The 17205-nt window shown below is 39.0% G+C and overlaps 1 non-coding gene across 1 annotated transcript; it reads right to left on the bottom strand.

Moving 5' to 3' along the window:
• Positions 1–7584: 7584 nt before the first annotated feature.
• Positions 7585–7747, bottom strand: LOC142596768 (U1 spliceosomal RNA). The gene has a single exon (XR_012831890.1). It is a non-coding gene; the product is annotated as a U1 spliceosomal RNA (small nuclear RNA).
• Positions 7748–17205: the final 9458 nt, after the last annotated feature.

Below are 17205 nucleotides of genomic sequence, written 5' to 3'. Positions count from 1 at the left end.
TTTTAATAAGCAGTTTCTTTTTGTCAAGATCAGCCTTAGTCTTACCTAGCATGCAAAAGCAGACTGATGGCTCTGTCTGTGCCACTGCTGCTCTCATGTGCTGGATTAGCATCGTGCAGATGGGTATTCTCAGATCATAAATTGTGCTCTCACTAATTTTGTCTGCTAAAATAAACTCCTTGGCACTTGGCATTCCTCTCCCCAAATGCTGCACAGTGGAAAGCAAATATTCTGTCATTTTCACACACAGAGGAAAGTGGCGTAACATACATTGAAAGTGAGATACTCTGGGGCATGGTGACAAAATTACTATAAATAGCAGTTTTCAGAGAAACTGAGGGCCCACCATTTGCATATATAATATTATATAAGGTTTCTTTCATCAGCAGGCAAGACTAGGAATAAATCTATCTAGCTATCTGTTTATCTATCTACCTACCTATAAACAGCATGTGTCCTAGGTTCTAGGACAGCTTAGAAAATGGGACATTAGCTATAATAAAGAGTACAAAACACATTATGTCTTAACATCTGATTTCCTCTTCTGCTTCAGTATTGTCTCCCAAGGGTTTTCCCAATCACCTGTGATTATGACAGGTTGTAAAGGCAGCTGCCCTCTACCCCAGCCATCCCCTTCGCATCAGGGTGCTGATGGCACTGGGAATCCTGGTCATCAGCTTCTAAATACTGCCTTAAATCAGAGAGGGAGCCTGATCTGATTCAGCAAACTGAGCATCAAGGTAGACAATCTCTCTCTCTCTCTCCTGCTTTGTTCACTAATCTGTAGAAGAATGATGAATTAAATTAAAAGAACGTAAGCCACAATGAACATTCTTTTGTTTATTGATGGGCTGTCTCCTGGCATATTTGTTCAGTGAAAACACAAACACGTCACTGCCACTACAGAGTTGCCTCTAACCTTTGCTCGGTCCCTGTTTTGGTTTCTCTTTGCACCAGGCTTTTAATGATAACTTAGTGGATGGGTGCAGCAGGCACAACGAAGAGCAGACAGATACTAACAAGAAGAGGGAAGTAACTTACTTTCCCTTCTCTGTGCAGCACTGTGGTGGTGCAGCTCTAGTGACAGCCCCGGCTGCAGACCCGCCACCCTAGTGACAAGGTGGTCCTGCCATGCACTGTGGGACCACCCTGACCCAGCAGAGGCAGGATCTGTTTTTTTGAGACTGCCACACTGTCTACCTGCAGCATGGCAAGAGGCTTCCTGCCCTTTCCCAGCCCTGCAGCTGCTACTCCCCTATGCCATGACTCAGCCCCATATCTGGGACACGGAAGGCACATTCATGTTTCCTCTCTGTTTACGCTACATATCTGTCTGTTTTCTGTGAAACATGAGACTGGGAATCCCTGTGTGTTAGGCTATGCAGGTTACACTAGTGGCACTATGCTGGGATGGTCATGCCGCAGCTGAGGGAGGAGGGGAGGTGCCCTGTGTTTAACCAATGTTCTTGAAATAGCAGCCCTGCCAGGCAGTCTTTTTCTGACATCAGAAGTCCTCCTTCTTTTACACATGGGATCAACTCTCAGGGCTCAGTGTCTTGTTTACATAATTTCATGCAGGTCTCTCTTTTTTTTTTTTTTTCCTTTTGTATGCAATGTATATGATTTAATCAGCAAAGGAAGTATCTTCAAATTCAAAATTACTTTTTTTCTTCTTTTTCCCCCACATCTAGATAGTGGTTTCTTTGTCTTCAATCTTCTCCAAGCCATTCCTGCATGGCAGAATCCAGCATTCCATTCCTGTTTTGATGAACAGCTGAGAGCAGCCTCAGTACTCTTGTTCTTGCTCTTTTTCTACTGTTTCACTTTACAGTTCACAGTAGAATTTAACTGAGACATAGGCTAAAATTGCAATTGCTTACTTAACATATGAGCATACCTCACTGCCTTACACTTCCCAAACTCACTTCCATGCTGCCATTTTGCAGAATATCATTAGAAAAAAAAAGCCACTTCTTATATGTAGGGTTATTTGGGCCTTTACCAGATTGAGCCCAGGCTGGTTAGATTTACTTTTAAAGATTATATGATATCTCTGACATGACGCTAATGTTTTCTAAAAGGCACTCATTAACTGTTTGAATCCCACCTTTAGCCTGTTTCTTCATTAGAAGGTGCCCCTAAGCCAAATTAAATTAGGTTGGTAAAATCCCTTTTGTATTTTCATATTCCAGAGTGTTTAAACTAGGAGATAGTTTATCTCAGTAGTTCATCAGCTTTAACTGAAGAAAGACAAATATGTCACTTTTTTCTTGTCAGTGGCTGAACTTAATGAAATTGTGTCCCTGAATTCTTCCTTGTCTTTCTCTCAACGTTCAACCCTCTCCTGAAATCCTGCTCTTTGCCTTTCCTCCTTACTAACTGTGGACCTCGCTTGTAGTTTAGCTTTGACCCTATTCACTCTATCACTACAAACTATAGATATAAAGATCATAATCCAGCATTTAAATACGAATTTAGCAAATACTTCACTGATTGCAGAAGGATGCCTTGTGTACTCATGCTAATAACTGCTGACTTTAACTTAAAGTTAACTAATGAAAAAAAAAATTACTATTGCTTTCATTTGCCTAGCCACTTTCTTTTCAGTTATTTCTCTTTGTCAAAATTACTGACTGCATCATGTCCTAAGCTATATGTAAACTCTTTGGGGTAGCTTACCCTTTTTATCTGTTTGTGAGGCTCCCACTGCAGAACTGCTCCTAATCTGAGTAGGATCTTTGAGTGCTACTAGTAAAGTGAACATCTAGGTGTGTGAGTACTTACTATTAGTTTCACATTGATATGTGCCATCAGATATGAACTAATCAATCACCTGAATGCATAATAAGAAATGGTTTTAAAACTTACAGTGAAGTAAAATGTGCCTTTTTCCTTTCCTTTCCAGTTTCAGGAAAAAAAAACCCCAACAAACCAAAATTAATGTGTCTCAGTCTTTTTTCTCCAGCAGAGGTCACAGTAACATAAGATATTGCCCTGCATCCATGTGATCAACTGCTTCAGGAAAGGATAAATCCTTACTATTTGATCCTGTAAAAGCTGACAGAACTAAGGCTGCCAGTAGAATTTCAGACCAACTGAGGATTTGTGGGAACACCAGAAGTTTGCTGATGCAATGTTTGGACTAATGCCAATAGTACAAGCTTTGCTGTGCTGTGGCTATCTAAAAGGAACAAAGAAATTTATAGGCCATCTGAAATAGTGCATAGGAAAATTCAGAGAAAAAAATAATCCTTCCAAAATTTGTGTGTTTTTCAGATATAATAACTGGCAGTATAAGTGCTTGGGAATAAGTCTATTGTTTTCTGTTTTTAAAAGCAGCATTGCTGCATCTTATAGTCTGACTCATAGGTATTTTGCTGGTCAAAGCAGACCATCTATTCTCTCATTTCAAACATGGCAATATGTAATAATTGTTCAAAAAGCTAGCTTTAAACATTATTTGTAAGTACAGAGAAAAGGCAAACTGCAAACTCATCAAAGTGAGTTCTCATTTCAGAAGCCTCTATTTGTGAAGGAAAAATAATACCCTCTGTCTTATGTGTCTTGTTTAAAGTAACTGAGTAATGATTTCCGCTTTGCTGGTTAAATGCATAGACATGTAGTAATATTCAGATAGAAAAGCCTTATCCAGAATAATTTTGGAAACTTTTTTACAAAGCAAACATGTTTGGACAAACTGTAAATTTTTATTCCCTGAGTGCAGGTAGCAAACAGCTCTTCAAAGAATCCAGCAGTATTCCATATCATGGAGCACCTGTAATGGCCCAAACACCACAACAATGAGAGATCACATGCAGAGATATGATTAAAGAGAAAGCCACAGCCTTTGTAATTTGTGACAGTATAGGGCAGAGGGAGAGAAGGTCCTGCCTCACACAAGCTGCCCGTGTAGTTAGGTACAACACAGCTTCAAAAGCTGAGATGTCTGTTGCAGGAGGTTACAGGTACCTATCTCTTCATTTCCGCATAATGGATGAACAGGATCAAGAATACCTCAGGATGCACTTTTCTGTTCCCTAACACAAAACAAGTATAAAGGTGCAGAAAGGATCTTATTCCCAACACAATGGAAGGCAAGACTGGAAGCCAGGTTCCATGCATGGCAGTGGTATACCCAATCCCCACTTTGTATTTCAGTTAACTACAACAAGTAAAAGTACGGCGGCAAAGAATACTCCCGTTAGGCAACATCTAACATTGCACTAGAAAAGGCAAGTATCACCTTAACTCCAGCTACCACTGTGCAATGTGGAGTAAGTTCTTTCTGTCTCCTAAGAGTCACTGGCAGACTAAAATATTATGAGAATCTTGCAGCAAGAAACAAGGAAAGCTAACTCCAGGGAAGTATGAATAGAAAACCCAGCATTATCAGGATAATTTTCCTCACTGTATTCATTGTTGCAATATTTTATTACTTATGTAGGATTATTTTTCTGTGGTGTTTCATGATGTGCCAAAGCACACAATGTGCAGCAGAATCACTCATGCTACACTTCAAGTGATGGTACTGTCTCTGCACATGTGGTGAACTTTGGTTACATTCCAGCAAGGCTGCAGGAGACTCTGCTGCTTGAAACTGCTCTTTTAGTTTGGCTTTGCTTTTTAAGGTTAGTCTACAAATACATGGCCATCCAAAGCGACTCAGTTGAGATCTCTCTGCTAGATGGTCAAGGAATAAGTGGATACTTTTCCTGTGTCAGCTGCACCTAGCTGAGAGATACAAAGTAAGGAGCAGTAGCTGAATCCACAAAGAAAGATAAGCGTGACTTCCACTTTCGTTGTGTGTATTCAGAATTACAGAATAAAAAAATTTCGCTGTCTTACTGCCTTGCCTGAAGTTTCCTGAAGTTTCTGTGAAAACATCTTTCCACTAGCAAAGTTACCCTTGTACCCGTGTGTCTACTATGGCATGCACAGACCTGTTTAAAACTTGATTGGTACAAGTGCCAAAAGCCCGGTCACCCAGTATATGCCTAAATTGTACTAAGAGTAACAACTCAGATACTAGCTTAAACCCTACCAGCTTTAACTGTGTAAGTGTTGCAGAGCATGACTTAACACTGGGTGAACAATCAGGCCAGTGATGTCCTTTTTCTATCCTAGGGTCTTGGTGGTGAATGGATTTTGTTGTGCAGGACTCCAGTTTCAAATCTCTGGTACCAGACTTTTCCCAGTGTCTTTTCTCTCTCCAGGAGACACTGATACAGCAGCCTGCTCTGTAGATGACACTTTCTCCTTTTCTCCTGTTTCACTTGCAACAAAGCATCCTTGTGCCAGAGACTGAATCAGAATGACTCCAGAGCCTAGTGATTACAGAGGATATTCCCTGCAAATGCAGGAAGCTGGCCCCTAGTCTGTGCTATGTTTCGTTGCCCCATTATCCTTGACTGTTTTGCAATTGTTAGCTTGGTGGTTAGCATACAAAGTTTTGCAGATTTCATTTCAATGTTCTTAATATGCCCACTTGGATCCTGAGAGCTCAGGGCACCTCCTGGAAATGTCATGGACAGCAGGGTGCCTTCCAGTTAGACTGCAGCCCTGAGCAGGGTAACATTAATGGTATTTTGCCAATCTCCTAGGAGTTCATGGGTGTGTTTAGGAGGGATTTCAATGAAGAGTAAATTTAAAAAAAAAACTTTGTTTTTTTTTTTTTAAATGTTTTAACTCAGTTGTAGTGTAGCTCTACATATAATTTATATAGGATTGTGGCATAAAAAGTATGATTTTCTCCCAGGCAGATAATGAAATAAAGAGTATTTCAATCCTAGGTTAAAATAGGATCCTTCCTGGTTCTGCAGGAACTATATCATTGTTCATTCATGTGTTTCTTATTTCACTGACAGATGAGGAGAGTTAAAGTAATGTTGTGCCATCACCTTCTTGAGGCTAGGAACATTTCCTTTATATAAATCCTTCTTCAGGTACTCTTTTGACAAGTTTTTGGTTTGGTTTTTTTTTTTTTTTTTTTGAGGAAATGTTTGTATTGCATTATGGCAAAGGAAAAATGTATTTACTATGAAGAAAAAACAAGACCCATCTGTCACAAATGTCATAGCATTAGAATCAGATTTCACAGATAAACCATTATTCAGAGCCTTCTTGAGATCCACATTAATAACTACATCAAAGCTGGAGCTGAACGGCATCCTAACCATTAGTAGGTTATCTGTGGATGACTCCTTTTTTACACAGCTATTTATTCTGAAACAGAAATTAAATTAAATAAATTAGTTCCTCTAACATGGCTACATAGGTTGTCAAATAGCTTCTTCTCCTTTGCTAACTACAGGGTATCACTGTAAATATTACTAATATGTGAGGGCCACATTGTGGCTTTTCTGCCCTATGTAATTGCATTTCTTTAAAGTCTAATCTTAACCATGAATTCTCTGAATCCGTCACTATGCTGAGTTTGTTCTGTGTAATTTTTTTCCTCAATTCTAAATTCTTCATATATATTCTGATCTCTAGCCTTCTGTTATATGTATTCCTTCATGAAATATATAAGGAAGAGCTATAAAGCTTAGGAGCTGGACTTAGAAGATGACCAAAAAATGTCATGGGGTGGAATGATTAATTTATTGTTACTTTCAAATGTTATAACCAAAAGTTTATTCTCACAAATGTTAAAATATCATAATTGCCTTAATTTTCCAGCCTATTACATTAATATGAGACATTTCCTTTCTATCTCTACAAAAAGTTCATTGTGTTTTTCTGCATAAAATCCCTATTGACTTTTCTGCTAGCATATCTTTTCTGTGGACATACATATATTCAGAATCATAGAATGCTTTGGGTTGGAAGGGACCTTTAGAGATCATGTAGCCCAACCCCCCTGCAGTGAGCAGGGACAGCTTTAACTACATCAGGTTGCTCAGAGCCCCATCCAACCTGACCTTCAATGTTGCCAGGGATGGGGCCTCCACTGCCTCTCTGGGCAACCTGTTCCAGTGCTTCAACACCCTCATTGTAAAAAATGTCTTCCTTATGTCCAGTCTAAATCTCTTCTTCTTTAGTTTAAATCCATTATTCCTTGTCCTGTCACAATAGGCTTTGCTAAAAAGATTGTCCCCATCCTTCCTGTAGGCCCCCTTTAAGTACTGGAAGGCCGCAATAAGGTCTCCTCACAGCCTTCTCTTCTCCAGGCTGAACAACCCCAACCTCTCAGCCTGGCCTCATAGGAGAGGTGCTCCAGCCCTCGGATCATTTTTGTGGCCCTCCTCTGGACCCACTCCAACAGGTCCATGTCTTTCCTGTGCTGAGGGCTCCAGAGCTGGACGCGGTACTCCAGGTGAGGTCTCACCAGAGCAGAGCAGAGGGGCAGAATCACCTCCCTCGACCTGCTGGCCACGCTTCTTTGATGCAGCCCAGGATACGGTTGGCTTTCTGGGCTGCAAGTGCACTTTGCTGGCTCATGTCCAGCTTTTCATCCACCAGTACCCCCAAGTCCTTCTCCGCAGGGCTGCTCTCAATCCCTTCATCCTCCAGCCCATATTGATATCAGGCATTACCCCGTCCCAGGTGCAGGATCTTACACTTGGCCTTGTTGATTTTTCATAACAGGGGAGAGCACGAATGCAGTCCCCCATACCACAAATTATGCAGTTGGGTTTCCTGCATTTGGGGAAATCGCAGGGGTCAGCACACCCGGAGTGCAGGGGATGATCCTCACCCTGGGAAAACCACCTGCCTGATCATGGTGTCTCCCCTGCCAGGTAAAGATTCTTCATTTACTTTATATCTTTGCTCCTGATTGTTTTTTAGAGCTTTACTTTTTAAGCCCATAAAGGTTTGGGGTGATAAAATCTTGTCCACCTTATTCACTGGAGTCCCTCTGCTTTCATCTGATTATTATGAAAAAGATTTGACCTTGGCATTATGGATTTTGCTAGGCGGTTGTAGTCCACTGCCATGCACACTTACAGATTTGTGCATCAGTACTTTAGAGCAGCAAGTTTTCTCACAGAGAGCACAATGACTAAAAAGTAAACAGATCTATTTTGTTTATTCATATAATGTCTTATTTATACAATGAGAATTTTAGTTTTAAATATTTAACTTGTTTCTGGATTCCCTCAACTGGTGTGCTCTTTTTTCTGTCCTCACATTTGTTATACATTTCCCTGGTTGAATACCATTATTAAAAGTCTCACCTTCAAAATAATTTATTCTATGCAGCATTCAAGAGAAAGATTAGTTTTAAAGATGTCCATTTGGGTTGTTTAAAAATTAAAGAGCTAAAATGCATCTTTCAGATAAAACATGCTTTTGGAATTTAAAGTGGTAATGTCATGCAAGCAGCCCTGAGGCAGTAAAGCACCAGACCACGATGAATAACAGGTTCTTCTGTTCAGAGCATAGCAATGCTCACAGGAGATGTTTACCTGAATCACATAGATATCTGGAGCTGTCAAAATTAATGCTAGTGACAGCTGACACCCCTAGAAATCTTCAGTTTAAAAAGTCTCTTCATGGATGAGACTGAAATTCTTGTATAGGCTATAGAGCGTTCAGGCTGGTCTCTGTCATCGACAAGTCAGTGCCAGCAGAGACAGTGCTGAGTGCTTGATTTAACAGTCAAAAATCATGTCAGACTCTGCTAGATTCGGTGGTTATGGAAAGTTTCTGTCTGTTAGGAATCAATCACTTTAATACACAGCTAGCTTCTCCTATACAGCTCTTCATATGACATGAAGGAACTCTTAATGAGCTGTGAATCTCTTCTTTCCAGCTGCAACAGTGACATAAAACCACACAAAAATCTGAGTCAATATGAGTCACCTCACTCTCCTCCCAGGCAGCTGTTTGTGTGCTAGGGAAGTAAGCACAGAAGGAGGCAGTGAAACTGCTATGACCTTGATCTGGAGAGGTATGTTTGGTATGAAGGAGAAGGCACATGTATTTTTCTTCCTGTATGTCCAGTATGTCAAAGTTTTTAATTTTCATAATCTCCTTTTATGAAATAAAATTCTGCCATGTTCTGTTCTGATAACTATATTCCATAATACAATGACTTATACATAAGCTCATATCTGTATATCAGTTGCACAGGATTAGTACTTAAATGTAGTTTTTTGTAAGCCAAGTATTTACAGAAAAAAATAAGAATGAAACAAATAGGCAGTAAATAGGCAACAAATGCATCTCATAAAAAATTAGTAATTTGGCTAAATAAAGATTGAAAAATGTCTTCCAGTGTCCATAAAGCCACATACTTAAAGCAGCCCAATTTCTAGCAGTGAATAAGCGAGTCGAGGTTAACTATTCAGCCTAAATATTCACGGAGGCATGGGAAACTGACAGACAAAATGTTGAATGTTTTGCAAAGGTTCCCTTGTTTAGTGGTAACTAGTACATCACATACTGAAAAGAAAATAAAAGTAGGTGATTCCTGAGATAACAACATATTGCCAGACATGATCTGTCTTATATTGGTGAACAGCATAATGCATGGACATTTTTCCTTTTGTTATATATAATTAAGACCTCTCTGAAGAGGAGCACAGTGACACAGTGCAGGCTGAGGAAACATTTTGTGAATGAAACACACACCTTACTTTGCTGAGCGTAGGTTTATGTTCCTAGAATACTTTCTCATGGAGATTGACCTCTCCTTAGTGTTAATAGCACCAACTGTTTGCTTCTGTTTGTTTGCTGAGGTCTAGAGAGAAATATAATGAAACTTAACCTTTCTATCAACGAAACACAAGATATGAAACATGCTGTTTATCAGACTGTGAAGTTTCTTTAGCTCTGTAGAGAGGACTGGTTTTTCTTTACCCATTTCTATAATACCATGGTTAATTGTCCATGTAAATAACTCCACAATTTTGTTTCTCAATCATAGTGACATTTTTTCATTATGGCATTCAACATGGAAAGCTAATTTCATATTAAACACCTCCTTTACATAGGTGTTAACAGAGAAGTAGCCATGGAACACAGGGGAGTATGTGCATCAACAGAAGGAGGCTGAAGGACTAGAAACCTTACTGTTTTTCCCATTGCAAATTAGATGCCAATAAATGGAGACTAACAAAGAAGCTATATGTTTTTCTTTTTTTTTTTTTCTTTTTCTGAGATGGGATTTGGGTATGTGGGCTGGGAGTGCTCCTCTCCTCTACTTTCTTACTGTTATTTTGACTGTAATTGCTCCCCCTCATTTGTGATCAAGCCTGAGAACAGGCAGCCAGCAGGTGACATGGAGAAAGCACTTTGTACTCAAGAGCTTCATTGTTGTTCTGCTATTTAACCTGGTCTTGTAAAAGACTTCACCTCTTTCTAATCTTGTTGTTTGGCCTTTAGACCCCTACAGCCACAACAGCATTAATGGTGAGTGCTTGTATCTCCTTCCTCCTTCAGTCTGAATCTCCCTCATGACACACGGATGTCTGGAGCTGTGACTTCAGACTCCTTCTGCTAGCTTCAGTTAACCTATGCCCAAGGCCTCCCATAATCAACAAACATAACCCTTGTATTGCTCAGGACATTAAAATATAAATACTTACATTGATTTTATTTTAGAGAATTTTGACTTAGTACACATAGAAGACATAAGCCAATTTCCCCTGGAAATTCCCCACTAGGAGAAAACAATAGGTTAAGAATATTGAATTATAATTAGTATATTAATATTGAATAAGAAATTTGCAATGAGTGCTGTGTATATTCATCATACTCCTCTGCTAGATAAGTATCTGTAGACAGATTATGATTTTCTTGTGTTCATCCATCATCCAAATGTATGCATTGTCATTTTTCCCTGCAGTTTGAACTTGACTGATGTGTTGTATGAGGGTCCATGCATTGTGCGGAAAATAAATGCTCTGTCGGTTGGTGATCCGGCCTTGAGGTGGGATAACTTGCATAGATTCTTTTCCTTGAGGATTTCTGGAGATGGAGAAGGCCAATTTTAAAGATTGCCATCAACACGGTGGATAAGCACGGTCAAAGATTCTTTATGTAAGAGTCAGGTATCTGATAGGCACTGTGCTTAGCAATACGTGCTGTTTGTCCATAATAAGAGTTCTAAAATATGTGTTGATGTGTCTATGCATGGGGTATACTTATAATCCAAACACAATGTTCACATGACACATTTCTTCCTTCACACTCATATAAAGTCTTTCTTGGTTCCTTAATAGTTAATTGTGGATGGTGTTGCTCGTTCTCACTTGGTTCACTTACTTGCCTGTCAGACATTCTTCTCTTCCAAGGGTAATAAATCTCTAATCTTGCTCAAATTTTGCCAGTCTCATTCATGCTGTCACCCCACGGTGTGCTCCTCGGTCTTAAGCATGTTCACTACTTGTATTAAGGAGCTATATTCAGAACGAATGTAGAATCCATATTACTGGAGTCATCAACTGCAAGGAGCCCATAGGTAAGGCCTTGACAACTTATACCATTTGGCAAAGTGTGATGATACAAAGGCATTATTCTGCTTGCTACAGCTGGATTTGTGCTGTATGAATCATGCTATATTACCAAAACTTGTTAATAGTTCATGAAAGAGGTACTAGTGGCTAAGGGGTTTTTCTGCTCTGACAGTGAGAGGATGGTGTGCAGTTGCAGTGGTTTGTTTAATAACTTGAAATGCTTGTCAGAGTTTATCAGATTGCTCTTTATGTCCAGAGCCATCTTGGATTGGGGTGTATTGAACATTTGTAATTGTAAAACTATCATTTACTGATAATCTTATACTCCACATAGAACTATAAGCAATATGAGGATATAAACTAAAATAATAAAACAAACCCTTTTCTTGCTGCTGTCTCTTCTAGCTTGCTTCCTTCTAAACAACCCTCAGGACTAATAATTTTTCTTGGAAGAGTCAGCTACTTCTATTCTGCTCCCACTGAGGACAACATTATTGTATTTTGGTTAATACTTCTCCCAAATCTCTCTGCAATGCCTGCTAGTAATGTATAAAAGCAGCTGTGGTCTTTTCCTCTTGTATGGCCAGTTTATTACACTGTGTATGAATCATCCTTGTTGCTGCCCTTAGAGGACTGTTTCGCGAGTTGGATTTTCAACAGTCAAACCACCCAATACTCAGTTCTGTTTATTGGATCGTTATGCCTGTCCAATTTTTCATGCAACAAGTGATTTATGTCCTTCCTACAAGACTATACAGCATTTTATTTGACTGAGTCAGTTTATGTTGTGCTTCCAGATCTTTAACTTTTGTTTCCAGAGCAGTATATTCATCAAGCCACTGTTTTTCTCTCAGCAAAGGTTATAATTCAGTCCTTGGGGCCTCCCACTAAGTTCACAGGGAATTGTTATTCCCAAATTTTCAGAGACTCTTTTTTTGCTACTTTATTTTAAAGTGGACTTTTCCTAATAAGGAGTTATTTAAATCTCACTTTTCAGTAGGGGAATAGATGGAAGACAACATTAACATCAAGAGAACTGGAGCATGACTTGAATGAGAAGAGGGAGAGCAGAAGGATCAAGCAGGACAAATACAATCTGACAGCAAACATGATGATGGAGAGGCTGGGGAAGGACACTTCATCTATTAAAGCCCTTCATGTTAACTCTTACAGAATTACAATAAGAACTTTAGAGTGAGATGTTTCAGAATCTCAAGGTGATCCTTAGCTTTGCTTTCATTCCTCGACTCCCTATACTTCTGCTATTGCTCCCTTCTTTTCTCCCTCTTTTTCTTGCACTTGTCTTTTCTGCACTTATCTTTTGTGTCGCAGATGGAACATCCCACTCTCCTCCCCCCAAGCCCTTTTGTCTGCCAAGTTCTCACATCTTTCAAATTCCTCCCTAAAACCTACTTCATCAGGGAATTTTCACTCCTTATCCAAGCCAGATGCCTTTCTTGCTCTGAATATTTTTTCCATATTTTCTCGTGTCTGTCTTAAGACCTGGATATCTGGCAGTCGAGGATTATCAATAATTTTCTTTCTTGAGACAGAATGAGAATTCCTTACAGCTTCTCTATTTTGACTGAAATAGCCTGAGGGTCCTTCTATCCTGCTGTTGACATTCAACAGCCTCCCCACTCTTAAAAAAAAATAGCGTGTCAGGGGCAGAGGAGGGGCAGGGATGGCCTCAGTGATGGCAAGATGATGGCTTTAAGGACCCAAAGTTTCTAGGGCTTGATTTTCTATATGGTATAAAATTGCCTGAAACAGATAACTTTCCAAGAAGACTGCAAAGGCATCTCCTTGGTTATACTTTAATGAAAATTAGAGGTATGCATTCAATAGTGTTAAGGAGATAGAAAGATAGTTCACTGGAGAAAGAAATATTCCCATTCAAGTCTGCTAGGATTTTGCTGTACATTATTTACTCAGGCACCCACTGCCTTGGAGAACTATATGAAAAATATCATCGTTTCAATCCTAACAGAAAATATAGATTTAGTAATTGCTGCTGACTATAGCAGTCAGTTTTCCAGGGCTTTGAAAGGAAGTGCAGTAAGTTCACTTCTCTTGTTAATTTTTATTCTCTGTGAAATGCTGACTACAACTTCACTAATGTTATAAGCAATATTTACATGGAGATCAACTATTGCTCTTCTTGTGTTTCATCCCAGTGAATTTCAATGGTGCTACTTTGGCATGCAACAGGAGTAACATGATAGTGATTCAAGCCCAGAAGGAAAGGACCTCTTTAGTTACCTGTGTAATATTTGTGGAGTTTAAGTCCTCATTTATTCCCGCTCAGACTGGGTGATCACAAGCCACCGTACCCATGTCCAGATATAATGCAAAGACATAGCAAAGATATTTCACTGTCAGATGGAATTTTTAATATTATGAACACAGTTACAAACACTCTTAATTGTGAAACAACATTTCTTGTACTCACAGAGAGATTGTATTAGTACTAATAATGGGGCGAAATCCACTCCTGACCTTGACTGTGAGTTAGTAACTGGGTAGTTGAGGAAAAAATCAGACCATATTTTGAAATTATTCTGGGTTGGACACTTTGCCATGCACTGTGAACTAATGTGATCTTGTAAGGTAAATTGGACTATGCAATTTATTGAGCCCTTGTTTGCCTCCTTCAAACATATCTCAAGTGCTTTAGGTAAGCACACACATACTGAATTGCTTAAACTTACTAGATGTCAAAAGGTGTATCTCTTTACACTGGCATCTCTTGGGAACAACTTTAGTGTGTCATCAGATTAACCCAAAGCTAACTTGTATCTGATGAAAAAGTTGGGTGTTTCACCTTGGTTGAATGACAGTCTTTGCCATCTTTTGCTCTTTCTTACGGGTAGATGTGGCACTTCGGGACATGGTTTAGTCCAGTCTACCCTTGACTGGCTTAGAGTAGACTTGGTAGTGTAGGTTAATAGCTGGACTGGATGATCTTAAAGGTCTTTTCCAGCCTAAACGATTCTATGATTCTATGATTCTCTCTCTCACGCACTCTTTCTCATGCATAATATACACATGGAAACACTTCTCTTACTCAAAGCTTTTGAAAAAATAAGAACTTAAAAAGTCACTTCTAGATGCTACATTTTGATCACATTGGAACATTTAAATTGACAAAACAAGACTATTGTCAGCTTTCTTTTACCTGTAAATAAAATACTCTGTCAAACAAGATCTCAAAATACATTTACAATATTGCTGAGAACAGTATTAAAATATTTTAGGCATTGTGAAGAAGAATACATATATGCATGCAAGGGTCAAGTTGATCCTTCTCCTATACCCTTCTATTTATGTTGGATTTTCTCCTTCCTTGGGTTATATTTCAAAGTCATTCTTTGCTTGTGCTTGCAGTTGCAGGCAGCATAACCTGGTGGGACTGGATTTGCAGTCCTATGCTACCAAAAGGCACCGCGAGGAGATGAGAACCAACCACCCACATAGTACACATTCAGAAGGGAGTTGCTTCAGACTAGCCCTAGTTTGCTTCTAAGAGCTCAATGGTTTTTAGTGGTTGGATCATACCAGACACAGGTCAAGTGTGCATCTTCTGGCTTAGTGTCATGAAAAGGCATCCAATTTTGTTCCCCTGTATCACTCTTCCATATGAACCAAGTGGGGGTGATCAGGAATATAAATTCAGAAGTGCACTCCTGATCCAAACCAAAATGTAAATGTAGACTTACTGTCATTTGGCTTATTTATCCTCCTTTGAGACTTCTACAACTGGCTTCAGCAAAAGCAGAATTTGGACAGCAGAGATTTAAGAAGACCCATACTTGCTCTACATACTGCTTTTCATCTCTTTATAAATACTGAATATTTCATTGTATCCAAGATTTCTCTAATATTATGTTAGTTACCACTTTTAAAGTCTTTTGGAGTGTTTTACCATTCTTTACTTCTCTGCAGCTTTCTTCAGGATTTTTTTCTTTTCCCTTTTTTTGGCATTTATTTTGATTTCTGTGCTTTCTTCTGTGCACTTTCCTCTGCTGAACCACCTCTGCTAATTATTGCCACAGTACATTTTTACTTTTGATTCTCTCTTCCTTCTTTTCTTTCTTCTATTATTTTGTTACTTGTTTCCTGATATGGAATCAGGATTGGGTTTGTTTCACAACTATGGATAATGAAATTATTTCAGAGGCATATGTATGGGATTTGGAACTGACACCTTTCAAGAACAGATAATGTAGAGGCCTGTGGAGAGATATACCTGTGCCACAAGTCTTACATCCAGTTCTTAACTTAATGAAAAAAAGCATCCAGAGAAGTGTCATAGGGTGAATGCCTGATCTGGGTTTTCTTTTAACCATCTTGTTTAAAGAAAAAAAAAAATAAATGACAAGCATATCCAAACAAACAAAACCTCTTTCTTTTCAATACTGTGCAAATCGTCCATACTTGCTCCCTAAAAATTTGTGGCGTGCAATGGTCTTACTAATGGGCAGAGCTTGTACATAAGGTTGTACTTAAGGCTGACCCTTTCCAGCAAGAGATGAATTGTGTCTCTGGATTCAGTCCAGAGAAAATATGACCCTGTCAGTAGTAGGCTATGTAATTGCTGTATTTGGTGTCTGTAGACCACTGTCCCAGAGCTTATCTGGTGGCTGCTGATGGTGAGTGGCCATTGGAGGGTGCTGATATCTGTGCTGGCAGAGAATTGTGAAACACCAAAGCCGCACAGACCAAGGGACTGTAGAGGTTGTGATCAGCTTGGGACACGTGTCTGCAGAGGGCCTTTATGAGAACAAGCAGCTATATGAAAAAGAGAGGATGAGGAAAAAGGATGAAGGGAAACAATGGACTAGAAAAAAAAAGAGGAGGGAGGAAAACATGTAAATTATATGCAGGCATATGAGTACAGGAAAAATGGAGCAGGTATAAATCACAAAGGAGATTGCATTCCTTCACCTCCCCTTCTCTTTTTTCCCTTGAATATTTCTGGCTTGTTATCTGTTAAGACTACAATATACTTATCACTACAAAGCCAAGTGCTGGCTCTTTGCAAATTATCCAGTGTTCTCTGTGTTCATATATTTCCGTTTATAATACTGTCAAAGAATTAGGGACTTCAGCCTCCATATAGCCAATATAGTATACTTCTGATGACCTAAACATGCCATTGAGACAGTAGTGCCTCTTTAAGGATATAAAATACGTGCTACATAGTGCCCAGTGGTAAACCGGTGTAATAGAAAAGACTAATGAAAGGTGCCATATTAGGTTTTGAAGGTGGATTTTAATGTTTAATATTATCCAGATTACATTTGTGTAGTAAGATGAACAAATTCAGTAGTCTAAGACATATATCTAGAAGAAGCCCATTATTTCTGAAGGACACAGAAAAGTATCTATCTGCTAATTACTCATAAGTGCTTTTGTTAAGGCCACAAAGGAAAGAAAATGCAGAGAGCTTGCCATCTAACATTTAAAAGAGCACATAAATTCAAACTGTACCTGTAGAATATGTTGAAAAAGGGACATTTTCATAGTACTACAGAGACCTTCCACTGAAAATAAAAAATAGTTCTTTCTGAACATGAATTTCAAAATTAGTTATCTATGTACCAGACATTAAAGTTTTCTTTTCTCAGTTAATCACATTAAAATTTTCTACATTATTCTTTATATTGTTAATGTAAGCAAGTACCTCATACAATCAGAAAGCAAAAAACTTAATGAATAATTTGGGATATAAAACTTCTCAGAATTCAGATAGCCTTTTCAGATTCATTTGAAGATGTTAAATTCTGCACCTCAAGCAGCA

The sequence above is a fragment of the Pelecanus crispus genome, chromosome Z (genome assembly GCF_030463565.1).
Source record: "Pelecanus crispus isolate bPelCri1 chromosome Z, bPelCri1.pri, whole genome shotgun sequence".
In the NCBI taxonomy this organism is placed as follows: Eukaryota; Metazoa; Chordata; class Aves; order Pelecaniformes; family Pelecanidae; genus Pelecanus; species Pelecanus crispus.
This window is presented reverse-complemented; position numbering and strand designations above follow the sequence as displayed.